The sequence below is a fragment of the Somniosus microcephalus genome, unplaced genomic scaffold (genome assembly GCF_052327205.1).
Source record: "Somniosus microcephalus isolate GS21.2 unplaced genomic scaffold, FLI_Smic_1.0 unresolved_chr1, whole genome shotgun sequence".
NCBI lineage: Eukaryota > Metazoa > Chordata > Chondrichthyes > Squaliformes > Somniosidae > Somniosus > Somniosus microcephalus.
In genome coordinates this window covers 22,776,718-22,802,607 of record NW_028225179.1, presented here as the reverse complement: position 1 = coordinate 22,802,607, position 25,890 = coordinate 22,776,718, and the positions used below count along the sequence as shown (strand labels likewise).

At 45.4% G+C, this 25,890-nt stretch overlaps 12 non-coding genes across 12 annotated transcripts; 4 read left to right on the top strand and 8 right to left on the bottom strand.

Moving 5' to 3' along the window:
* Positions 1-3,739: 3,739 nt before the first annotated feature.
* trnap-agg (transfer RNA proline (anticodon AGG)) lies at positions 3,740-3,829 on the bottom strand. The gene is given in 2 exon segments: positions 3,740-3,775; positions 3,794-3,829. It is a non-coding gene; the product is annotated as a tRNA-Pro (tRNA).
* A 181-nt stretch (positions 3,830-4,010) lies between these two features.
* On the top strand, positions 4,011-4,101 carry trnar-ucg (transfer RNA arginine (anticodon UCG)). Its single transcript is given in 2 exon segments — positions 4,011-4,047; positions 4,066-4,101. It is a non-coding gene; the product is annotated as a tRNA-Arg (tRNA).
* A 1,256-nt stretch (positions 4,102-5,357) lies between these two features.
* trnap-cgg (transfer RNA proline (anticodon CGG)) lies at positions 5,358-5,447 on the bottom strand. The gene is given in 2 exon segments: positions 5,358-5,393; positions 5,412-5,447. It is a non-coding gene; the product is annotated as a tRNA-Pro (tRNA).
* Positions 5,448-6,976: 1,529 nt separating this feature from the next.
* Positions 6,977-7,066, bottom strand: trnap-cgg (transfer RNA proline (anticodon CGG)). The gene is given in 2 exon segments: positions 6,977-7,012; positions 7,031-7,066. It is a non-coding gene; the product is annotated as a tRNA-Pro (tRNA).
* A 4,731-nt stretch (positions 7,067-11,797) lies between these two features.
* Positions 11,798-11,888, bottom strand: trnap-agg (transfer RNA proline (anticodon AGG)). The gene is given in 2 exon segments: positions 11,798-11,833; positions 11,853-11,888. It is a non-coding gene; the product is annotated as a tRNA-Pro (tRNA).
* A 1,526-nt stretch (positions 11,889-13,414) lies between these two features.
* Positions 13,415-13,504, bottom strand: trnap-cgg (transfer RNA proline (anticodon CGG)). Its single transcript is given in 2 exon segments — positions 13,415-13,450; positions 13,469-13,504. It is a non-coding gene; the product is annotated as a tRNA-Pro (tRNA).
* A 181-nt stretch (positions 13,505-13,685) lies between these two features.
* On the top strand, positions 13,686-13,776 carry trnar-ucg (transfer RNA arginine (anticodon UCG)). The gene is given in 2 exon segments: positions 13,686-13,722; positions 13,741-13,776. It is a non-coding gene; the product is annotated as a tRNA-Arg (tRNA).
* A 1,255-nt stretch (positions 13,777-15,031) lies between these two features.
* On the bottom strand, positions 15,032-15,122 carry trnap-agg (transfer RNA proline (anticodon AGG)). The gene is given in 2 exon segments: positions 15,032-15,067; positions 15,087-15,122. It is a non-coding gene; the product is annotated as a tRNA-Pro (tRNA).
* A 1,526-nt stretch (positions 15,123-16,648) lies between these two features.
* Positions 16,649-16,738, bottom strand: trnap-cgg (transfer RNA proline (anticodon CGG)). The gene is given in 2 exon segments: positions 16,649-16,684; positions 16,703-16,738. It is a non-coding gene; the product is annotated as a tRNA-Pro (tRNA).
* A 6,886-nt stretch (positions 16,739-23,624) lies between these two features.
* On the top strand, positions 23,625-23,715 carry trnar-gcg (transfer RNA arginine (anticodon GCG)). The gene is given in 2 exon segments: positions 23,625-23,661; positions 23,680-23,715. It is a non-coding gene; the product is annotated as a tRNA-Arg (tRNA).
* A 1,255-nt stretch (positions 23,716-24,970) lies between these two features.
* On the bottom strand, positions 24,971-25,060 carry trnap-cgg (transfer RNA proline (anticodon CGG)). The gene is given in 2 exon segments: positions 24,971-25,006; positions 25,025-25,060. It is a non-coding gene; the product is annotated as a tRNA-Pro (tRNA).
* A 181-nt stretch (positions 25,061-25,241) lies between these two features.
* On the top strand, positions 25,242-25,333 carry trnar-ucg (transfer RNA arginine (anticodon UCG)). The gene is given in 2 exon segments: positions 25,242-25,278; positions 25,298-25,333. It is a non-coding gene; the product is annotated as a tRNA-Arg (tRNA).
* Positions 25,334-25,890: the final 557 nt, after the last annotated feature.

The window sequence follows — 25,890 nt, the reverse complement described above, 5'->3', positions numbered from 1 at the left end:
TTCAGCCAGAAGTGCCGAGTGGATGATTCATCTCGGCCTCCTCCTGAGGTCCCCAGCATCACAGATGCCAGTCTTCAGCCCATTCAATACACTCCACGTGATGTCAAGAAACGGCTGAAGACACTGGATACTGCAAAGGCTATGGGCCCTGATAACATTCCGGCAATAGTACAAAAGACTTGTGCTCCAGAACAAGCTGCGCCCCGAGCCAAGCTGTTCCAGTACAGCTACAACACTGGCATCTACCCGGCAATGTGGAAAATTGCCCAAGTATGTCCTGTCTACAAAAAGCAGGACAAATCCGACCCAGCCAATTACCGTCCCATCAGTCTACTCTCAATCATCAGCAAAGTGATGGAAGGTGTCCTTGACAGTGCCATCAAGCGGCACTTACTCAGCAATAACCTACTAACTGACACCCAGTTTGGGTTCCTCCAGGGCCACTCAGCTCCTGACCTCATTACAGCCTTGGTCCAAACATGGACAAAAGAGCTGAACTCAAGAGGTGACGTGAGAGTGACTGCCCTTGACATCAAGGCAGCATTTGATCGAGTGTGGCATCAAGGAGCCCTAGCAAAACTGAAGTCAATGGGAATCAAGGGGAAAACTCCCCATTGGTTAGAATCATACTTAGCACAAAGGAAGTTGGCTGTGGTTCTTGGAGGTCATTCATCTCAATCACATGGCATCACTGCAGGAGTTCCTCAGGGCAGTGTCCTAGGCCCAACCATCTTCAGCTGTTTCATCAATGACCTTCCCTCCATCATAAGGTCAGAAGTGATGATGTTCGCTGATGATTGCACACTGTTCAGCACCATTCGAGACTCGTCAGATACTGACACAGTCCGTGTCCATATGCAGCAAGACCTGGACAACATTCAGACTTGGGCTGGCAAGTAACATTCGCACCACACAACTGCCACGCAATGACCATCTCCAACAAGCGAGACTCTAACCATCTCCCCTTGACATTCAATGGCATTACCATCGCTGAATCCCCCACTATCAACATTCTAGGGGTTACCATTGATCAGAAACTGAACTGGACCAGCCATGTAAATACTGTGGCTACAAGAGCAGGCCAGAGGCTGGGAATTCTGCGGCGAGTGTCTCACCTCCTGACTCCCCAAAGCCTTTCCACCATCTGTAAGGCACAAGTCGGGAGTGTGATGGAATACTCTCCACTTGCCTGGATGAGTGCAGCTCCAACAACACTCAAGAAGCTCGACACAATTCAAGATAAGGCAGCCCGCTTGATTGGCACTCCATCCACCACCTTCAACATTCACTCCCTCCACCACCAGCGCACTGTGGCTGCAGTGTGTACCATCTACAAGATGCACTGCAGCAACTCGCCAAAGCTCCTTCAACAGCACCTTCCAAACCCGCGACCTCTACCACTTAGAAGGACAAGGGCAGCAGACACATCGGAACATCACCACCTACAAGTTCCCCACCAAGCCACACACCATCCGGACTTGGACCTGTATCGCTGGTCCTTCACTGCCGCTGGGCCAAAATCCTGGAACTCCCTTCCGAACAGCATTGTGGGAGTACCTACACCATATGGACTGTACCGGTTCAAGAATGCGGCTCACCACCATCTTCTCAAGGGCAATTAGGGATAAGCACTAAATGCAGGCCAACCAGCTAGCGACGCCCACATCCCATCAATGAATAAAAAAAAAAATGTCTGTTTTAAATGCAATAGGCTTTGGCACAAGAGTTATGAGTGGTCAGTTGTTAATGACTTCTTTTTGCGAGCAGTTTCTTTGAATCTGCTCACAATTCTCCCCTTAAAAAGAGGCGCAGTATCATCAGCGGCCGCGTGGCCTAATGGATAAGGCGTCTGACGTCAATTGTGAGTTTTACAGTTATCAGAAGATTGCAGGTTTGAGTCTTGCCGCGGTCGTTTAATTAAGTGGGCGACACTTTATCTGTTCTGAATCTGGCTTCAAACCGACCATCTTTGACAGTCCCTCAACTGAAGCAGCGGAAGGACTTTTGCTTACATTAAGCTGATTGTTCATTTTCAACATTGTAGATCTGTGTGCACGGGCAGGATAAGCGGTGAAGTGGACTTTCTTTCAGGGTATTTCTGCTTAGATGCAAAAGGGAGGAAATGGATTGGCTGAGAGCAGTGTATGTTTGAGACGAGGTGGCCGAGAGGTTAAGGCGATGGACTGTTAATCCATTGTGCTCTGTACGCGAGGGTTTGGATCCCATCCTCGTCGTTTTTACGTTTGATGCTGGTACACTTTCCGAGCATTTAACTGAACCTTGCCTAAAATAAGCTTTGAAATGCAATTTCGTCAGAACCGCCCTGGTGCTCCTGGACTGTGCACCATGCATTACTCATATCTTGTTAAAATTAAAAGAGACCACTGCAATTCTTCAACTTCTTGAATGAAGGTGGAGCGGAGATAGCGATTCGGAGATTGTCGAACTCCTCCTTTCTTCTGCTGAGATTGTCACCGAATGAAAGAGTAGCGGGCACAGAGGCAAATGATTAGGGAGCAGAAATTATATTTCTCCTTTAGGAGGCAATGTAATTTCAAAAATATTTATCAACCTTAATGACGAGATTTTCTGCTTTAGCGTCTTTGGTTGAGAGATATATAATGGGTGAGAAATCCTCGTTCTTTTCGGTATACTCTCATGGAATCGGAGGGCCCGATTTAACGTCTTACGAGAAAGGCGGAGGCACCAACAGTGCAGCACTGGAGTGTCAGCCAGGATTATGCGCTCAAGTCCCTGGAGCGGTGCTTGAATTTGCTGCCGCTGAGCCACGGCTGACACCAACACTCAGTTCATTTGGCTGGAGAGAAATGACGGAGATAAAGGGAAAAATTAAAATGGAAAAACCTTCCATTTGTTGTCCAACAGAAAATCGGGCATCGTAATCGGCCGCCTATTATAGAATCAGTCCGTTTGATATTGCCATCGATTTCATAAGCATTGAAAATCAGGCCTGTCTATAATGGAATGGGTCGTGGTCAGTTGTTCATCACTCTGGGAAACTATAATACATAGATACATAGAAGATAGGAGCAGGAGTAGGCCATTCGGCCCTTCGTGCCTGCTCCGCCATTCGATGAGATCATGGCTGATCCTTTAATTCAGTATCCCGTCCCCGCCTTCTCTCCGTAACCCTTAACCCCTTTTGCCCGTAGAAATATATCTAATTCCCTCTTAAATATATTTAATGAGCTGGCGTACACTGCCCTCTGTGGCAATGAGTTCCACAGGTTCACCACTCTCTGAGTGAAGAAATTCCCCCTCATCTCTGTCCTAAATGGTTTAGCCCTTATCCTTAAATTATGTCCTCTAGTTCTGTTCTCACCCGCCAAGGGAAACATTCCTTCTGCATCCAGTCTGTCTAGACCTGTCAGAATTTTATACACTTCTATGAGGTCCCCTCTCAATCTTGGAGGAAACCTTCAATTTGTCGTCCAACAGAAGAGCGGGCATTGTAATCGGCCGCCTATTATAGAAACAGTCCGATTTATGTTGGCATCGCTTTCTTAAGCATTGAAAATCAGGCCTGTCTTTAATGGAATGGGTCGTGGTCAGTTGTTAATCACTCTGGGTCTGTTTACACCGGGAGTGCTCACAGTCCCGGATCATTCTGTGTCTGTTTAAAATGGCAGAGCTCACAGTCCCGGATCATTCCGTTTTTTTTAACGTAGAGCGATTTCAGCTTTCATCACTGAGGTGTTGAGTTTAACTAAATGCGTCGGGGCCCGTCCGGGATTTGAACCCGGGACCTCTCGCATTTTAAGCCACAGAAATTCCCTAAGCGAGAATCATACCCCTAGACCAACGAGCCGCCGATGTTATGTTTCAAGTTGCATTGCGATTCCCTGCGCTGGTGCAAACCCAGCTCGCAGAAGTCCTGTTCATTCAGTGAAAATATGTTTATCTTTTCCTCAATCCGTTTCTTTTTGGCGAGCATTTTAATTGAACCTGATCACAATTCTCCCCATAAAAAGAGGTATAGCCGCATCAGTGGCCGCGTGGCCTAATGGATAAGGCGTCTGACTTCGGTTGCGAGGTATTTCAATTATCAGACGATTGCAGGTTCGAGTCCTGCCGCGGTCGTTCAATTAACTCGGCGACACTTTTTCTGTTCTGAATCTGGCTTCAAACCGACCATTTTTGACAGTCCCTCAACTGAAGCAGCGGAAGGCCTTTTGCTTACATTATGCTGATTGTACATTTTCAACATTGTAGATCTGTGTGCATGGGCAGGATAAGAGGTGAAGTGGACTTTCTTTCAGGGTATTTCTGCTTAGATGCAAAAACCAGGAAATGGAATGGCTGAGAGCAGTGCATGCTTGAGACGAGGTGGCCGAGAGGTTGAGGCGATGGACTGTTAATCGAGAATGCGGATCCCATCCTCGTCGTTATTACGTTTGATACTGGTCCCCTTTCCGAGCTTTTAACTGAAAATTGCCTAAAATAAACTTTCAAATGCAATTTCGTCAGAATCGCCCTGGTGCTCCTGGTCTGTGCCCCATGCATTACTCATATCTTGTTAAAATTAAAAGAGACCACTGCAATTCTTCAACATCTTGAATGAATGTGGAGCAGTGATCGTGATTCGGAGATTGTCGAACTCCTCCTTTCTTCTGCTGAGATTGTCACCGAATGAAAGATTAGCGGGACCAGAGGCAAATGTTTAGGGAGCAGAAACATAAATTTCTCCTTTAGGAGGCAAGGTAATTTCAAAAATATTTATCAACCTTAATGAAGAGATTTTCTGTTTTAGTGTCTTTGGTTGAGAGCTAAATAATGGGCGAGAAATCCTCGTTCTTTTCGGCATACTCTCATGGGATCGGAGGGCCCGGATTAACGTCTTACCAGCAAGACGGGGGCACCAACAGTGCAGCACTACCTCAGTACTGCACTGGAGTGTCAGCCTGGATTATGTGCTCAAGTCTCTGGAGTGCTGCTTGACTTTGCTGCCGCTGAGCCACGGCTGACACCTGCACTCAGTTCATTTGGCTGGAGAGAAATGACGGAGATAAATGGAAAAATTATAATGGAGTAAACCTTCAATTTGTCGTCCAGCAGAAGAGCGGGCATTGTAATCGGCCGCCTATTATAGAAACAGTCCGATTTATGTTGCCATCGATTTCATAAGCATTGAAAATCAGGCCTGTCTTTAATGGAATGGGTCGTGGTCAGTTGTTAATCACTCTGGGTCTGTTTACACCGGGAGTGCTCACAGTCCCGGCTCATTCTGTGTCTGTTTAAAATGGCAGAGCTCACAGTCCCGGATCATTCCGTTTTTTTTAACGTAGAGCTATTTCAGCTTTCATCACTGAGGTGTTGAAGTTTAACTAAATGTGTCGGGGCTCGTCCGGGATTTGAACCCGGGACCTCTCGCATTTTAAGCCACAGAAATTCCCGAAGCGAGAATCATACCCCTAGACCAACGAGCCGCCGATGTTATGTTTCAAGTTGCATTGCGATTCCCTGCGCTGGTGCAAACCCAGCTCGCAGAAGTCCTGTTCATTCAGTTAAAATATGTTTATCTTTTCCTCAATCCGTTTCTTTTTGGCGAGCATTTTAATTGAATATGATCACAATTCTCCCCATATAAAGAGGTACAGCCGCATTAGTGGCCGCGTGGCCTAATGGATAAGGCGTCTGACTTCGGTTGCGAGGTATTTCAGTTATCAGACGATTGCAGGTTCGAGCTTTGCAGCGGTCGTTCAATTAACTCGGCGACACTTTTTCTGTTCTGAATCTGGCTTCAAACCGACCATTTTTGACAGTCCCTCAACTGAAGCAGCGGAAGGCCTTTTGCTTACATTATGCTGATTGTACATTTTCAACATTGTAGATCTGTGTGCATGGGCAGGATAAGAGGTGAAGTGGACTTTCTTTCAGGGTATTTCTGCTTAGATGCAAAAACCAGGAAATGGAATGGCTGAGAGCAGTGCATGGTTGAGACGAGGTGGCCGAGAGGTTGAGGCGATGGACTGTTAATCGAGAATGCGGATCCCATCCTCGTCGTTATTACGTTTGATACTGGTCCCCTTTCCGAGCTTTTAACTGAAAATTGCCTAAAATAAACTTTCAAATGCAATTTCGTCAGAATCGCCCTGGTGCTCCTGGTCTGTGCCCCATGCATTACTCATATCTTGTTAAAATTAAAAGAGACCACTGCAATTCTTCAACATCTTGAATGAATGTGGAGCAGTGATCGTGATTCGGAGATTGTCGAACTCCTCCTTTCTTCTGCTGAGATTGTCACCGAATGAAAGATTAGCGGGACCAGAGGCAAATGTTTAGGGAGCAGAAACATAAATTTCTCCTTTAGGAGGCAATGTAATTTCAAAAATATTTATCAACCTTAATGAAGAGATTTTCTGTTTTAGTGTCTTTGGTTGAGAGCTAAATAATGGGCGAGAAATCCTCGTTCTTTTCGGCATACTCTCATGGGATCGGAGGGCCCGGATTAACGACTTACCAGCAAGACGGGGGCACCAACAGTGCAGCACTACCTCAGTACTGCACTGGAGTGTCAGCCTGGATTATGTGCTCAAGTCTCTGGAGTGCTGCTTGACTTTGCTGCCGCTGAGCCACGGCTGACACCTACACTCAGTTCATTTGGCTGGAGAGAAATGACGGAGATAAATGGAAAAATTATAATGGAGTAAACCTTCAATTTGTCGTCCAGCAGAAGATGCGGGCATTGTAATCGGCCGCCTATTATAGAAACAGTCCGATTTATGTTGCCATCGATTTCATAAGCATTGAAAATCAGGCCTGTCTTTAATGGAATGGGTCGTGGTCAGTTGTTAATCACTCTGGGTCTGTTTACACCGGGAGTGCTCACAGTCCCGGATCATTCTGTGTCTGTTTAAAATGGCAGAGCTCACAGTCCCGGATCATTCCGTTTTTTTTAACGTAGAGCTATTTCAGCTTTCATCACTGAGGTGTTGAAGTTTAACTAAATGTGTCGGGGCTCGTCCGGGATTTGAACCCGGGACCTCTCGCATTTTAAGCCACAGAAATTCCCGAAGCGAGAATCATACCCCTAGACCAACGAGCCGCCGATGTTATGTTTCAAGTTGCATTGCGATTCCCTGCGCTGGTGCAAACCCAGCTCGCAGAAGTCCTGTTCATTCAGTTAAAATATGTTTATCTTTTCCTCAATCCGTTTCTTTTTGGCGAGCATTTTAATTGAATATGATCACAATTCTCCCCATATAAAAAGGTACAGCCGCATCAGTGGCCGCGTGGCCTAATGGATAAGGCGTCTGACTTCGGTTGCGAGGTATTTCAGTTATCAGACGATTGCAAGTTCGAGCCTTGCCGCGGTCGTTCAATTAACTCGGCGACACTTTTTCTGTTCTGAATCTGGCTTCAAACCGACCATTTTTGACAGTCCCTCAACTGAAGCAGCGGAAGGCCTTTTGCTTACATTATGCTGATTGTACATTTTCAACATTTTTGATCTGTGTGCATGGGCAGGATAAGAGGTGAAGTGGACTTTCTTTCAGGGTATTTCTGCTTAGATGCAAAAACCAGGAAATGGAATGGCTGAGAACAGTGCATGGTTGAGACGAGGTGGCCGAGAGGTTGAGGCGATGGACTGTTAATCGAGAATGCGGATCCCATCCTCGTCGTTATTACGTTTGATACTGGTCCCCTTTCCGAGCTTTTAACTGAAAATTGCCTAAAATAAACTTTCAAATGCAATTTCGTCAGAATCGCCCTGGTGCTCCTGGTCTGTGCCCCATGCATTACTCATATCTTGTTAAAATTAAAAGAGACCACTGCAATTCTTCAACATCTTGAATGAATGTGGAGCAGTGATCGTGATTCGGAGATTGTCGAACTCCTCCTTTCTTCTGCTGAGATTGTCACCGAATGAAAGATTAGCGGGACCAGAGGCAAATGTTTAGGGAGCAGAAACATAAATTTCTCCTTTAGGAGGCAATGTAATTTCAAAAATATTTATCAACCTTAATGAAGAGATTTTCTGTTTTAGTGTCTTTGGTTGAGAGCTCAATAATGGGCGAGAAATCCTCGTTCTTTTCGGCATACTCTCATGGGATCGGAGGGCCCGGTTGAACGTCTTACCAGCAACACGGGGGCACCAACAGTGCAGCACTACCTCAGTACTGCACTGGAGTGTCAGCCTGGATTATGTGCTCAAGTCTCTGGAGTGCTGCTTGACTTGGCTGCCGCTGAGCCACGGCTGACATCTACACTCAGTTCATTTGGCTGGAGAGAAATGACGGAGATAAATGGAAAAATTATAATGGAGTAAACCTTCAATTTGTCGTCCAGCAGAAGAGCGGGCATTGTAATCGGCCGCCTATTATAGAAACAGTCCGATTTATGTTGCCATCGATTTCATAAGCATTGAAAATCAGGCCTGTCTTTAATGGAATGGGTCGTGGTCAGTTGTTAATCACTCTGGGTCTGTTTACACCGGGAGTGCTCACAGTCCCGGATCATTCTGTGTCTGTTTAAAATGGCAGAGCTCACAGTCCCGGATCATTCCGTTTTTTTTAACGTAGAGCGATTTCAGCTTTCATCACTGAGGTGTTGAGTTTAACTAAATGTGTCGGGGCTCGTTCGGGATTTGAACCCGGGACCTCTCGCATTTTAAGCCACAGAAATTCCCGCAGCGAGAATCATACCCCTGGACCAACGAGCCGCCGATGTTATGTTTCAAGTTGCATTGCGATTCCCTGCGCTGGTGCAAACCCAGCTCGCAGAAGTCCTGTTCATTCAGTTAAAATATGTTTATCTTTTCCTCAATCCGTTTCTTTTTGGCCAGCATTTTAATTGAATCTGATCACAATTCTCCCCATAAAAAGAGGTACAGCCGCATCAGTGGCCGCGTGGCCTAATGGATAAGGCGTCTGACTTCGGTTGCGAGGTATTTCAGTTATCAGACGATTGCAGGTTCGAGCCTTGCCGCGGTCGTTCAATTAACTCGGCGACACTTTTTCTGTTCTGAATCTGGCTTCAAACCGACCATTTTTGACAGTCCCTCAACTGAAGCAGCGGAAGGCCTTTTGCTTACATTATGCTGATTGTACATTTTCAACATTGTAGATCTGTGTGCATGGGCAGGATAAGAGGTGAAGTGGACTTTCTTTCAGGGTATTTCTGCTTAGATGCAAAAACCAGGAAATGGAATGGCTGAGAGCAGTGCATGGTTGAGACGAGGTGGCCGAGAGGTTGAGGCGATGGACTGTTAATCGAGAATGCGGATCCCATCCTCGTCGTTATTACGTTTGATACTGGTCCCCTTTCCGAGCTTTTAACTGAAAATTGCCTAAAATAAACTTTCAAATGCAATTTCGTCAGAATCGCCCTGGTGCTCCTGGTCTGTGCCCCATGCATTACTCATATCTTGTTAAAATTAAAAGAGACCACTGCAATTCTTCAACATCTTGAATGAATGTGGAGCAGTGATCGTGATTCGGAGATTGTCGAACTCCTCCTTTCTTCTGCTGAGATTGTCACCGAATGAAAGATTAGCGGGACGAGAGGCAAATGTTTAGGGAGCAGAAACATAAATTTCTCCTTTAGGAGGCAATGTAACTTCAAAAATATTTATCAACCTTAATGAAGAGATTTTCTGTTTTAGTGTCTTTGGTTGAGAGCTAAATAATGGGCGAGAAATCCTCGTTCTTTTCGGCATACTCTCATGGGATCGGAGGGCCCGGTTTAACGTCTTACCAGCAAGACGGGGGCACCAACAGTGCAGCACTACCTCAGTACTGCACTGGAGTGTCAGCCTGGATTATGTGCTCAAGTCTCTGGAGTGCTGCTTGACTTTGCTGCCGCTGAGCCACGGCTGACATCTACACTCAGTTCATTTGGCTGGAGAGAAATGACGGAGATAAATGGAAAAATTATAATGGAGTAAACCTTCAATTTGTCGTCCAGCAGAAGAGCGGGCATTGTAATCGGCCGCCTATTTTAGAAACAGTCCGATTTATGTTGCCATCGATTTCATAAGCATTGAAAATCAGGCCTGTCTTTAATGGAATGGGTCGTGGTCAGTTGTTAATCACTCTGGGTCTGTTTACACCGGGAGTGCTCACAGTCCCGGATCATTCTGTGTCTGTTTAAAATGGCAGAGCTCACAGTCCCGGATCATTCCGTTTTTTTTAACGTAGAGCGATTTCAGCTTTCATCACTGAGGTGTTGAGTTTAACTAAATGTGTCGGGGCTCGTCCGGGATCTCTCGCATTTTAAGCCACAGAAATTCCCGAAGCGAGAATCATACCCCTAGACCAACGAGCCGCCGATGTTATGTTTCAAGTTGCATTGCGATTCCCTGCGCTGGTGCAAACCCAGCTCGCAGAAGTCCTGTTCATTCAGTTAAAATATGTTTATCTTTTCCTCAATCCGTTTCTTTTTGGCGAGCATTTTAATTGAATCTGATCACAATTCTCCCCATAAAAAGAGGTACAGCCGCATCAGTGGCCGCGTGGCCTAATGGATAAGGCGAGGTATTTCAGTTATCAGACGATTGCAGGTTCGAGTCCTGCCGCGGTCGTTCAATTAACTCGGCGACACTTTTTCTGTTCTGAATCTGGCTTCAAACCGACCATTTTTGACAGTCCCTCAACTGAAGCAGCGGAAGGCCTTTTGCTTACATTATGCTGATTGTACATTTTCAACATTGTAGATCTGTGTGCATGGGCAGGATAAGAGGTGAAGTGGACTTTCTTTCAGGGTATTTCTGCTTAGATGCAAAAACCAGGAAATGGAATGGCTGAGAGCAGTGCATGGTTGAGACGAGGTGGCCGAGAGGTTGAGGCGATGGACTGTTAATCGAGAATGCGGATCCCATCCTCGTCGTTATTACGTTTGATACTGGTCCCCTTTCCGAGCTTTTAACTGAAAATTGCCTAAAATAAACTTTCAAATGCAATTTCGTCAGAATCGCCCTGGTGCTCCTGGTCTGTGCCCCATGCATTACTCATATCTTGTTAAAATTAAAAGAGACCACTGCAATTCTTCAACATCTTGAATGAATGTGGAGCAGTGATCGTGATTCGGAGATTGTCGAACTCCTCCTTTCTTCTGCTGAGATTGTCACCGAATGAAAGATTAGCGGGACCAGAGGCAAATGTTTAGGGAGCAGAAACATAAATTTCTCCTTTAGGAGGCAATGTAATTTCAAAAATATTTATCAACCTTAATGAAGAGATTTTCTGTTTTAGTGTCTTTGGTTGAGAGCTAAATAATGGGCGAGAAATCCTCGTCTTTTCGGCATACTCTCATGGGATCGGAGGGCCCGGTTTAACGTCTTACCAGCAAGACGGGGGCACCAACAGTGCAGCACTACCTCAGTACTGCACTGGAGTGTCAGCCTGGATTATGTGCTCAAGTCTCTGGAGTGCTGCTTGACTTTGCTGCCGCTGAGCCACGGCTGACATCTACACTCAGTTCATTTGGCTGGAGAGAAATGACGGAGATAAATGGAAAAATTATAATGGAGTAAACCTTCAATTTGTCGTCCAGCAGAAGAGCGGGCATTGTAATCGGCCGCCTATTTTAGAAACAGTCCGATTTATGTTGCCATCGATTTCATAAGCATTGAAAATCAGGCCTGTCTTTAATGGAATGGGTCGTGGTCAGTTGTTAATCACTCTGGGTCTGTTTACACCGGGAGTGCTCACAGTCCCGGATCATTCTGTGTCTGTTTAAAATGGCAGAGCTCACAGTCCCGGATCATTCCGTTTTGTTTAACGTAGAGCGATTTCAGCTTTCATCACTGAGGTGTTGAGTTTAACTAAATGTGTCGGGGCTCGTCCGGGATTTGAACCCGGGACCTCTCGCATTTATAAGCCACAGAAATTCCCTAAGCGAGAATCATACCCCTAGACCAACGAGCCGCCGATGTTATGTTTCAAGTTGCATTGCGATTCCCTGCGCTGGTGCAAACCCAGCTCGCAGAAGTCCTGTTCATTCAGTTAAAATATGTTTATCTTTTCCTCAATCCGTTTCTTTTTGGCGAGCATTTTAATTGAATCTGATCACAATTCTCCCCATAAAAAGAGGTACAACCGCATCAGTGGCCGCGTGGCGTAATGGATAAGGCGTCTGACTTCGGTTGCGAGGTATTTCAGTTATCAGACGATTGCAGGTTCGAGCCTTGCCGCGGTCGTTCAATTAACTCGGCGACACTTTTTCTGTTCTGAATCTGGCTTCAAACCGACCATTTTTGACAGTCCCTCAACTGAAGCAGCGGAAGGCCTTTTGCTTACATTATGCTGATTGTACATTTTCAACATTTTTGATCTGTGTGCATGGGCAGGATAAGAGGTGAAGTGGACTTTCTTTCAGGGTATTTCTGCTTAGATGCAAAAACCAGGAAATGGAATGGCTGAGAGCAGTGCATGGTTGAGACGAGGTGGCCGAGAGGTTGAGGCGATGGACTGTTAATCGAGAATGCGGATCCCAACCTCGTCGTTATTACGTTTGATACTGGTCCCCTTTCCGAGCTATTCACTGAAAATTGCCTAAAATAAACTTTCAAATGCAATTTCGTCAGAATCGCCCTGGTGCTCCTGGTCTGTGCCCCATGCATTACTCATATCTTGTTAAAATTAAAAGAGACCACTGCTATTCTTCAACATCTTGAATGAATGTGGAGCAGTGATCGTGATTCGGAGATTGTCGAACTCCTCCTTTCTTCTGCTGAGATTGTCACCGAATGAAAGATTAGCGGGACCAGAGGCAAATGTTTAGGGAGCAGAAACATAAATTTCTCCTTTAGGAGGCAATGTAATTTCAAAAATATTTATCAACCTTAATGAAGAGATTTTCTGTTTTAGTGTCTTTGGTTGAGAGCTAAATAATGGGCGAGAAATCCTCGTCTTTTCGGCATACTCTCATGGGATCGGAGGGCCCGGTTTAACGTCTTACCAGCAAGACGGGGGCACCAACAGTGCAGCACTACCTCAGTACTGCACTGGAGTGTCAGCCTGGATTATGTGCTCAAGTCTCTGGAGTGCTGCTTGACTTTGCTGCCGCTGAGCCACGGCTGACATCTACACTCAGTTCATTTGGCTGGAGAGAAATGACGGAGATAAATGGAAAAATTATAATGGAGTAAACCTTCAATTTGTCGTCCAGCAGAAGAGCGGGCATTGTAATCGGCCGCCTATTATAGAAACAGTCCGATTTATGTTGCCATCGATTTCATAAGCATTGAAAATCAGGCCTGTCTTTAATGGAATGGGTCGTGGTCAGTTGTTAATCACTCTGGGTCTGTTTACACCGGGAGTGCTCACAGTCCCGGATCATTCTGTGTCTGTTTAAAATCGCAGAGCTCACAGTCCCGGATCATTCCGTTTTTTTTAACGTAGAGCGATTTCAGCTTTCATCACTGAGGTGTTGAGTTTAACTAAATGTGGCAGGGCTCGTCCGGGATTTGAACCCGGGACCTCTCGCATTTTAAGCCACAGAAATTCCCGAAGCGAGAATCATACCCCTAGACCAACGAGCCGCCGATGTTATGTTTCAAGTTGCATTGCGATTCCCTGCGCTGGTGCAAACCCAGCTCGCAGAAGTCCTGTTCATTCAGTTAAAATATGTTTATCTTTTCCTCAATCCGTTTCTTTTTGGCGAGCATTTTAATTGAATCTGATCACAATTGTCCCCATAAAAAGAGGTACAACCGCATCAGTGGCCGCGTGGCCTAATGGATAAGGCGTCTGACTTCGGTTGCGAGGTATTTCAGTTATCAGACGATTGCAGGTTCGAGTCCTGCCGCGGTCGTTCAATTAACTCGGCGACACTTTTTCTGTTCTGAATCTGGCTTCAAACCGACCATTTTTGACAGTCCCTCAACTGAAGCAGCGGAAGGCCTTTTGCTTACATTATGCTGATTGTACATTTTCAACATTGTAGATCTGTGTGCATGGGCAGGATAAGAGGTGAAGTGGACTTTCTTTCAGGGTATTTCTGCTTAGATGCAAAAACCAGGAAATGGAATGGCTGAGAGCAGTGCATGGTTGAGACGAGGTGGCCGAGAGGTTGAGGCGATGGACTGTTAATCGAGAATGCGGATCCCATCCTCGTCGTTATTACGTTTGATACTGGTCCCCTTTCCGAGCATTTAACTGAAAATTGCCTAAAATAAACTTTCAAATGCAATTTCGTCAGAATCGCCCTGGTGCTCCTGGTCTGTGCCCCATGCATTACTCATATCCTGTTAAAATTAAAAGAGACCACTGCAATTCTTCAACATCTTGAATGAATGTGGAGCAGTGATCGTGATTCGGAGATTGTCGAACTCCTCCTTTCTTCTGCTGAGATTGTCACCGAATGAAAGATTAGCGGGACCAGAGGCAAATGTTTAGGGAGCAGAAACATAAATTTCTCCTTTAGGAGGCAATGTAATTTCAAAAATATTTATCAACCTTAATGAAGAGATTTTCTGTTTTAGTGTCTTTGGTTGAGAGCTAAATAATGGGCGAGAAATCCTCGTTCTTTTCGGCATACTCTCATGGGATCGGAGGGCCCGGTTTAACGTCTTACCAGCAAGACGGGGGCACCAACAGTGCAGCACTACCTCAGTACTGCACTGGAGTGTCAGCCTGGATTATGTGCTCAAGTCTCTGGAGTGCTGCTTGACTTTGCTGCAGCTGAGCCACGGCTGACACCTACACTCAGTTCATTTGGCTGGAGAGAAATGACGGAGATAAATGGAAAAATTATAATGGAGTAAACCTTCAATTTGTCGTCCAGCAGAAGAGCGGGCATTGTAATCGGCCGCCTATTTTAGAAACAGTCCGATTTATGTTGCCATCGATTTCATAAGCATTGAAAATCAGGCCTGTCTTTAATGGAATGGGTCGTGGTCAGTTGTTAATCACTCTGGGTCTGTTTACACCGGGAGTGCTCACAGTCCCGGATCATTCTGTGTCTGTTTAAAATGGCAGAGCTCACAGTCCCGGATCATTCCGTTTTGTTTAACGTAGAGCGATTTCAGCTTTCATCACTGAGGTGTTGAGTTTAACTAAATGTGTCGGGGCTCGTCCGGGATTTGAACCCGGGACCTCTCGCATTTATAAGCCACAGAAATTCCCTAAGCGAGAATCATACCCCTAGACCAACGAGCCGCCGATGTTATGTTTCAAGTTGCATTGCGATTCCCTGCGCTGGTGCAAACCCAGCTCGCAGAAGTCCTGTTCATTCAGTTAAAATATGTTTATCTTTTCCTCAATCCGTTTCTTTTTGGCGAGCATTTTAATTGAATCTGATCACAATTCTCCCCATAAAAAGAGGTACAACCGCATCAGTGGCCGCGTGGCGTAATGGATAAGGCGTCTGACTTCGGTTGCGAGGTATTTCAGTTATCAGACGATTGCAGGTTCGAGCCTTGCCGCGGTCGTTCAATTAACTCGGCGACACTTTTTCTGTTCTGAATCTGGCTTCAAACCGACCATTTTTGACAGTCCCTCAACTGAAGCAGCGGAAGGCCTTTTGCTTACATTATGCTGATTGTACATTTTCAACATTTTTGATCTGTGTGCATGGGCAGGATAAGAGGTGAAGTGGACTTTCTTTCAGGGTATTTCTGCTTAGATGCAAAAACCAGGAAATGGAATGGCTGAGAGCAGTGCATGGTTGAGACGAGGTGGCCGAGAGGTTGAGGCGATGGACTGTTAATCGAGAATGCGGATCCCAACCTCGTCGTTATTACGTTTGATACTGGTCCCCTTTCCGAGCTTTTAACTGAAAATTGCCTAAAATAAACTTTCAAATGCAATTTCGTCAGAATCGCCCTGGTGCTCCTGGTCTGTGCCCCATGCATTACTCATATCTTGTTAAAATTAAAAGAGACCACTGCTATTCTTCAACATCTTGAATGAATGTGGAGCAGTGATCGTGATTCGGAGATTGTCGAACTCCTCCTTTCTTCTGCTGAGATTGTCACCGAATGAAAGATTAGCGGGACCAGAGGCAAATGTTTAGGGAGCAGAAACATAAATTTCTCCTTTAGGAGGCAATGTAATTTCAAAAATATTTATCAACCTTAATGAAGAGATTTTCTGTTTTAGTGTCTTTGGTTGAGAGCTAAATAATGGGCGAGAAATCCTCGTCTTTTCGGCATACTCTCATGGGATCGGAGGGCCCGGTTTAACGTCTTACCAGCAAGACGGGGGCACCAACAGTGCAGCACTACCTCAGTACTGCACTGGAGTGTCAGCCTGGATTATGTGCTCAAGTCTCTGGAGTGCTGCTTGACTTTGCTGCCGCTGAGCCACGGCTGACATCTACACTCAGTTCATTTGGCTGGAGAGAAATGACGGAGATAAATGGAAAAATTATAATGGAGTAAACCTTCAATTTGTCGTCCAGCAGAAGAGCGGGCATTGTAATCGGCCGCCTATTATAGAAACAGTCCGATTTATGTTGCCATCGATTTCATAAGCATTGAAAATCAGGCCTGTCTTTAATGGAATGGGTCGTGGTCAGTTGTTAATCACTCTGGGTCTGTTTACACCGGGAGTGCTCACAGTCCCGGATCATTCTGTGTCTGTTTAAAATGGCAGAGCTCACAGTCCCGGATCATTCCGTTTTTTTTAACGTAGAGCGATTTCAGCTTTCATCACTGAGGTGTTGAGTTTAACTAAATCTGTCGGGGCTCGTCCGGGATTTGAACCCGGGACCTCTCGCATTTTAAGCCACAGAAATTCCCGAAGCGAGAATCATACCCCTAGACCAACGAGCCGCCGATGTTATGTTTCAAGTTGCATTGCGATTCCCTGCGCTGGTGCAAACCCAGCTCGCAGAAGTCCTGTTCATTCAGTTAAAATATGTTTATCTTTTCCTCAATCCGTTTCTTTTTGGCGAGCATTTTAATTGAATCTGATCACAATTCTCCCCATAAAAAGAGGTACAGCCGCATCAGTGGCCGCGTGGCCTAATGGATAAGGCGTCTGACTTCGCTTGCGAGGTATTTCAGTTATCAGACGATTGCAGGTTCGAGCCTTGCCGCGGTCGTTCAATTAACTCGGCGACACTTTTTCTGTTCTGAATCTGGCTTCAAACCGACCATTTTTGACAGTCCCTCAACTGAAGCAGCGGAAGGCCTTTTGCTTACATTATGCTGATTGTACATTTTCAACATTGTAGATCTGTGTGCATGGGCAGGATAAGAGGTGAAGTGGACTTTCTTTCAGGGTATTTCTGCTTAGATGCAAAAACCAGGAAATGGAATGGCTGAGAGCAGTGCATGGTTGAGACGAGGTGGCCGAGAGGTTGAGGCGATGGACTGTTAATCGAGAATGCGGATCCCATCCTCGTCGTTATTACGTTTGATACTGGTCCCCTTTCCGAGCTTTTAACTGAAAATTGCCTAAAATAAACTTTCAAATGCAATTTCGTCAGAATCGCCCTGGTGCTCCTGGTCTGTGCCCCATGCATTACTCATATCTTGTTAAAATTAAAAGAGACCACTGCAATTCTTCAACATCTTGAATGAATGTGGAGCAGTGATCGTGATTCGGAGATTGTCGAACTCCTCCTTTCTTCTGCTGAGATTGTCACCGAATGAAAGATTAGCGGGACCAGAGGCAAATGTTTAGGGAGCAGAAACATAAATTTCTCCTTTAGGAGGCAATGTAATTTCAAAAATATTTATCAACCTTAATGAAGAGATTTTCTGTTTTAGTGTCTTTGGTTGAGAGCTAAATAATGGGCGAGAAATCCTCGTTCTTTTCGGCATACTCTCATGGGATCGGAGGGCCCGGTTTAACGTCTTACCAGCAAGACGGGGGCACCAACAGTGCAGCACTACCTCAGTACTGCACTGGAGTGTCAGCCTGGATTATGTGCTCAAGTCTCTGGAGTGCTGCTTGACTTTGCTGCCGCTGAGCCACGGCTGACACCTACACTCAGTTCATTTGGCTGGAGAGAAATGACGGAGATAAATGGAAAAATTATAATGGAGTAAACCTTCAATTTGTCGTCCAGCAGAAGAGCGGGCATTGTAATCGGCCGCCTATTATAGAAACAGTCCGATTTATGTTGCCATCGATTTCATAAGCATTGAAAATCAGGCCTGTCTTTAATGGAATGGGTCGTGGTCAGTTGTTAATCACTCTGGGTCTGTTTACACCGGGAGTGCTCACAGTCCCGGATCATTCTGTGTCTGTTTAAAATGGCAGAGCTCACAGTCCCGGATCATTCCGTTTTGTTTAACGTAGAGCGATTTCAGCTTTCATCACTGAGGTGTTGAGTTTAACTAAATGTGTCGGGGCTCGTCCGGGATTTGAACCCGGGACCTCTCATAGATACATAGAAGATAGGAGCAGGAGTAGGCCATTCGGCCCTTCGTGCCTGCTCCGCCATTCGATGAGATCATGGCTGATCCTTTAATTCAGTATCCCGTCCCCGCCTTCTCTCCGTAACCCTTAACCCCTTTTGCCCGTAGAAATATATCTAATTCCCTCTTAAATATATTTAATGAGCTGGCGTACACTGCCCTCTGTGGCAATGAGTTCCACAGGTTCACCACTCTCTGAGTGAAGAAATTCCCCCTCATCTCTGTCCTAAATGGTTTAGCCCTTATCCTTAAATTATGTCCTCTAGTTCTGTTCTCACCCGCCAAGGGAAACATTCCTTCTGCATCCAGTCTGTCTAGACCTGTCAGAATTTTATACACTTCCATGAGATCCCCTCTCAATCTTCTAAACTCCAGTGTGTACATCCCTAAACTACATAGTCTCTCCTCATAGGTCATTCCCGCCATTCCTGGTATCAGCCTGGTGAATCGCCGCTGCACCCCCTCCATGGCAAGAACATCCTTCCTCAGATGAGGCGACCAAAACTGTACACAGTACTCGAGGTGTGGTCTCACCAGTGCCCTGTACAGCTGCAGCAAGGTATCCCTGTTCCTGTATTCTAACCCTTTTGCTATGAAGGCCAGCATACCGTTTGCCTTCTTGACCGCCTGTTGCACCTGCATGCTCGCCTTCAGTGACTGGTGTACAAGAACACCCAGGTCTCTCTGTACTTCCCCCTCTCCCAATCTATTGCCATTTAAATAATAATTTGCCCTCCCGTTCCTGCACCCAAGGTGGATAACTTCGCACTTGTCCACATTATAGTGCATCTGCCATTTATCCGCCCAATCGCCCAGTCTGTCCAAATCGCTCTGGAGCTTCCTGGTCTCTTCCTCTGAGCCCACCCCCCCCTCCTAGTTTAGTGTCGTCTGCAAATTTGGAAATGCTGCATCCGACTCCCTGATCCAGGTCATTAATGTAAATTGTGAACAGCTGGGGGCCCAGGACAGATCCCTGTGGTACCCCACTTGTTACTGCCTGCCATTCAGAAAATGAGCCGTTTATTCCAACTCTCTGTTTTCTATCTGACAGCCAGTTCCCTATCCACGCCAAAACTTTCCCCTTTATCCCATGAGCCTCAATTTTCCATGCTAATCTTTTATGTGGGACCTTATCGAAGGCCTTTTGGAAGTCCAGGTACACCACATCTACTGGCTCTCCCCCATCTATTCTACCAGTTACTCCCTCAAAAAATTCCAATAGATTAGTCAAGCACGATTTACCCTTTGTAAATCCATGTTGACTCTGTCCTATCCTGTCCCCATTTGCTAAGTGCTCCGCTATTTCATCCTTAATGATGGACTCCAGCATTTTGCCCACAACTGATGTAAGGCTTACAGGTCTGTAATTACCTGCTTTTTCCCTACCCCCCTTTTTGAATAGTGGGGTAACGTTAGCTACCCTCCAATCCATCGGCACTGTTCCCGAGTCTAATGAATTCTGAAAAATCATCCTTAGTGCATCCGCTATCTCTAGGGCCACCTCCTTCAGTACCCTAGGATGCATGTTATCAGGCCCTGGGGATTTGTCCACCTTCAATCCCTTTAGCTTCCTTAACACCATATCCTTAGAGATATTGATTTGCGTCAGTTCCTCCTTTGCCAATGTCCCTATTTTTCCCGATATCCCAGGGAGGTTTTTTGTGTCTTCCTTCGTAAAGACTGACCCAAAGTATGCATTTAGTTGATCTGCCATTTCCTTATTTCCCATTATATATTCCCCCGTATCTGACTGCAATGGACCAACTTTGGTTTTCACCAGTCTTTTCCTTTTGATATATTTATAAAAGCTTTTGGAGTTAGTTTTTATATTTTCCGCCAGCTTGTTTTCGTAAGCTATTTTGCCCCTCTTGATCATGCCCTTTGCCCTCCTTTGCTCTATCTTAAACTGTTCCCAATCTTCCGCTCTGGCGCTTTTTTTGGCTATTTTATACGCCCTATCTTTGGATTTTATGCTGTCTCTAATTTCCCCTGTTATCCACGGTTGAGTCACCCTTTTAGATTTCCTTTTATGCCAGATTGGTATAAACAATTTTTGCAATTTTGTCATTCTATCTTTAAATGTTTGCCATTGTTTATCTACCTCCAGTCCTCCCAGGAACGTTGTCCAATCAGACCTACTCAGTTCCCGTCTCATGGCATCATAATTCCCCTTGTTTAAATTCAGGACCTTAGTCTCTGAGTCAATTTCTTCGCTCTCCATTTCGAGTGAGAAATCGATCATGTTATGATCGCTCTGACCCAAGGGTCCCCGTACAACAAGATTACTGATTAGTCCCTTCTCATTGCACAGTACCCAGTCCAATATAGCCTGTTCCCGAGTTGGTTCCTCGACATATTGATCCAGATAACCATCCCTTAAACACTCAAGGAATTCCTCCTCCTCATTATTTTTACTGATTAGGCTAGTCCAATCTATATGTAAGTTAAAGTCACCTATGATGACAGCTGTGCTCTTATTGCACGCTTCTCTAATTTCCCTCGTGATGCCCTCCCTAACCTCTATTTTACTATTTGGAGGCCTATATACCACTCCTATTAATGTTTTTCGCCCCTCGCTATTTCTTAGCTCCACCCATATAGATTCTGTATTAACTGAGTTAATATCCTTCTTTTCAATTGCATTTATCCCCTCTTTTACTAGCAATGCTACCCCTCCTCCCTTTCTTTTTTGTCGATCCTTCCTAAATACTGAATACCCCTGTATGTTAAGCTCCCAGCCCTGCTCACCCTGCAACCATGTTTCCGTAATCCCAATTAGATCATAATTATTAACCTCTATTTCCACAGCTAATTCATCTACCTTGTTCCTGATGCTTCTCGCATTAAGGTATAAAACCCTCAGGCTTTTTTTATGCTCACATTTTTTATGAATTAGTTTGGCCCTTTGTTTTTTGTTCCTCACCCTTTTACCATTTATTTCTGTCTGCCTTTCACTTTCCTCTATTTCACTACATAGGTTTCTAGCCCCCTGCCATACTAGTTTAAATGCTCCCGAACTGCTTTATCAAAAATTACCCCGAGAACATCAGTTCCATCTCTGCACAGGTGTAGACCGTCCCTTTTGTATAGGTCACACCTACCACAAAACTGGTTCCAATGCCTCAAAAATATAAAACCCTCCCTCTTACACCACTGCTCAAGCCACGTATTTAGCCTAACTATCCTGTTCTCTGTACTCTTACTAGCACGTGGCACTGGTAGTAATCCAGAGATTACTACCTTCGAGGTCCTACTTTTTAGCTTGGCTCCTAACTCCCTAAATTCTACTTGTAGGACCTCTTCCCTTTTTTTAGCTACGTCGTTGGTACCAACATGTATCACGACAACTGGCTGTTCCCCCTCCCCCTCCAGAATGTTCTGCACCCGCGCCGAGACATCCTTGACCCTTGCACCAGGGAGGCAACATACCATCCTGGAGTCTCGGTCGCATTTATAAGCCACAGAAATTCCCTAAGCGAGAATCATACCCCTAGACCAACGAGCCGCCGATGTTATGTTTCAAGTTGCATTGCGATTCCCTGCGCTGGTGCAAACCCAGCTCGCAGAAGTCCTGTTCATTCAGTTAAAATATGTTTATCTTTTCCTCAATCCGTTTCTTTTTGGCGAGCATTTTAATTGAATCTGATCACAATTCTCCCCATAAAAAGAGGTACAACCGCATCAGTGGCCGCGTGGCGTAATGGATAAGGCGTCTGACTTTGGTTGCGAGGTATTTCAGTTATCAGACGATTGCAGGTTCGAGCCTTGCCGCGGTCGTTCAATTAACTCGGCGACACTTTTTCTGTTCTGAATCTGGCTTCAAACCGACCATTTTTGACAGTCCCTCAACTGAAGCAGCGGAAGGCCTTTTGCTTACATTATGCTGATTGTACATTTTCAACATTGTAGATCTGTGTGCATGGGCAGGATAAGAGGTGAAGTGGACTTTCTTTCAGGGTATTTCTGCTTAGATGCAAAAACCAGGAAATGGAATGGCTGAGAGCAGTGCATGGTTGAGACGAGGTGGCCGAGAGGTTGAGGCGATGGACTGTTAATCGAGAATGCGGATCCCATCCTCATCGTTATTACGTTTGATACTGGTCCCCTTTCCGAGCTTTTAACTGAAAATTCCCTAAAATAAACTTTCAAATGCAATTTCGTCAGAATCGCCCTGGTGCTCCTGGTCTGTGCCCCATGCATTACTCATATCTTGTTAAAATTAAAAGAGACCACTGCAATTCTTCAACATCTTGAATGAATGTGGAGCAGTGATCGTGATTCGGAGATTGTCGAACTCCTCCTTTCTTCTGCTGAGATTGTCACCGAATGAAAGATTAGCGGGACCAGAGGCAAATGTTTAGGGAGCAGAAACATAAATTTCTCCTTTAGGAGGCAATGTAATTTCAAAAATATTTATCAACCTTAATGAAGAGATTTTCTGTTTTAGTGTCTTTGGTTGAGAGCTAAATAATGGGCGAGAAATCCTCGTTCTTTTCGGCATACTCTCATGGGATCAGAGGGCCCGGTTTAACGTCTTACCAGCAAGACGGGGGCACCAACAGTGCAGCACTACCTCAGTACTGCACTGGAGTGTCAGCCTGGATTATGTGCTCAAGTCTCTGGAGTGCTGCTTGACTTTGCTGCCGCTGAGCCACGGCTGACACCTACACTCAGTTCATTTGGCTGGAGAGAAATGACGGAGATAAATGGAAAAATTATAATGGAGTAAACCTTCAATTTGTCGTCCAGCAGAAGAGCGGGCATTGTAATCGGCCGCCTATTTTAGAAACAGTCCGATTTATGTTGCCATCGATTTCATAAGCATTGAAAATCAGGCCTGTCTTTAATGGAATGGGTCGTGGTCAGTTGTTAATCACTCTGGGTCTGTTTACACCGGGAGTGCTCACAGTCCCGGATCATTCTGTGTCTGTTTAAAATGGCAGAGCTCACAGTCCCGGATCATTCCGTTTTTTTTAACGTAGAGCGATTTCAGCTTTCATCACTGAGGTGTTGAGTTTAACTAAATGTGTCGGGGCTCGTCCGGGATCTCTCGCATTTTAAGCCACAGAAATTCCCGAAGCGAGAATCATACCCCTAGACCAACGAGCCGCCGATGTTATGTTTCAAGTTGCATTGCGATTCCCTGCGCTGGTGCAAACCCAGCTCGCAGAAGTCCTGTTCATTCAGTTAAAATATGTTTATCTTTTCCTCAATCCGTTTCTTTTTGGCGAGCATTTTAATTGAATCTGATCACAATTGTCCCCATAAAAAGAGGTACAGCCGCATCAGTGGACGCGTGGCCTAATGGATAAGGCGTCTGACTGCGGTTGTGAGGTATTTCAGTTATCAGACGATTGCAGGTTCGAGTCCTGCCGCGGTCGTTCAATTAACTCGGCGACAATTTTTCTGTTCTGAATCTGGCTTCAAACCGACCATTTTTGACAGTCCCTCAACTGAAGCAGCGGAAGGCCTTTTGCTTACATTATGCTGATTGTACATTTTCAACATTGTAGATCTGTGTGCATGGGCAGGATAAGAGGTGAAGTGGACTTTCTTTCAGGGTATTTCTGCTTAGATGCAAAAACCAGGAAATGGAATGGCTGAGAGCAGTGCATGGTTGAGACGAGGTGGCCGAGAGGTTGAGGCGATGGACTGTTAATCGAGAATGCGGATCCCATCCTCGTCGTTATTACGTTTGATACTGGTCCCCTTTCCGAGCTTTTAACTGAAAATTGCCGAAAATAAACTTTCAAATGCAATTTCGTCAGAATCGCCCTGGTGTTCCTGGTCTGTGCCCCATGCATTACTCATATCTTCTTAAAATTAAAAGAGACCACTGCAATTCTTCAACATCTTGAATGAATGTGGAGCAGTGATCGTGATTCGGAAATTGTCGAACTCCTCCTTTCTTCTGCTGAGATTGTCACCGAATGAAAGATTAGCGGGACCAGAGGCAAATGTTTAGGGAGCAGAAACATAAATTTCTCCTTTAGGAGGCAATGTAATTTCAAAAATATTTATCAACCTTAATGAAGAGATTTTCTGTTTTAGTGTCTTTGGTTGAGAGCTAAATAATGGGCGAGAAATCCTCGTTCTTTTCGGCATACTCTCATGGGATCGGAGGGCCCGGTTTAACGTCTTACCAGCAAGACGGGGGCACCAACAGTGCAGCACTACCTCAGTACTGCACTGGAGTGTCAGCCTGGATTATGTGCTCAAGTCTCTGGAGTGCTGCTTGACTTTGCTGCCGCTGAGCCACGGCTGACATCTACACTCAGTTCATTTGGCTGGAGAGAAATGACGGAGATAAATGGAAAAATTATAATGGAGTAAACCTTCAATTTGTCGTCCAGCAGAAGAGCGGGCATTGTAATCGGCCGCCTATTATAGAAACAGTCCGATTTATGTTGCCATCGATTTCATAATCATTGAAAATCAGGCCTGTCTTTAATGGAATGGGTCGTGGTCAGTTGTTAATCACTCTGGGTCTGTTTACACCGGGAGTGCTCACAGTCCCGGATCATTCTGTGTCTGTTTAAAATGGCAGAGCTCACAGTCCCGGATCATTCCGTTTTTTTTAACGTAGAGCGATTTCAGCTTTCATCACTGAGGTGTTGAGTTTAACTAAATGTGTCGGGGCTCGTCCGGGATTTGAACCCGGGACCTCTCGCATTTTAAGCCACAGAAATTCCCGAAGCGAGAATCATACCCCTAGACCAACGAGCCGCCGATGTTATGTTTCAAGTTGCATTGCGATTCCCTGCGCTGGTGCAAACCCAGCTCGCAGAAGTCCTGTTCATTCAGTTAAAGTATGTTTATCTTTTCCTCAATCCGTTTCTTTTTGGCGAGCATTTTAATTGAATCTGATCACAATTCTCCCCATAAAAAGAGGTACAGTCGCATCAGTGGCCGCGTGGCCTAATGGATAAGGCGTCTGACTTCGGCTTGCGAGGTATTTCAGTTATCAGACGATTGCAGGTTCGAGTCCTGCCGCGGTCGTTCAATTAACTCGACGACACTTTTTCTGTTCTGAATCTGGCTTCAAACCGACCATTTTTGACAGTCCCTCAACTGAAGCAGCGGAAGGCCTTTTGCTTACACTATGCTGATTGTACATTTTCAACATTGTAGATCTGTGTGCATGGGCAGGATAAGAGGTGAAGTGGACTTTCTTTCAGGGTATTTCTGCTTAGATGCAAAAACCAGGAAATGGAATGGCTGAGAGCAGTGCATGGTTGAGACGAGGTGGCCGAGAGGTTGAGGCGATGGACTGTTAATCGAGAATGCGGATCCCATCCTCGTCGTTATTACGTTTGATACTGGTCCCCTTTCCGAGCTTTTAACTGAAAATTGCCTAAAATAAACTTTCAAATGCAATTTCGTCAGAATCGCCCTGGTGCTCCTGGTCTGTGCCCCATGCATTACTCATATCTTGTTAAAATTAAAAGAGACCACTGCAATTCTTCAACATCTTGAATGAATGTGGAGCAGTGATCGTGATTCGGAGATTGTCGAACTCCTCCTTTCTTCTGCTGAGATTGTCACCGAATGAAAGA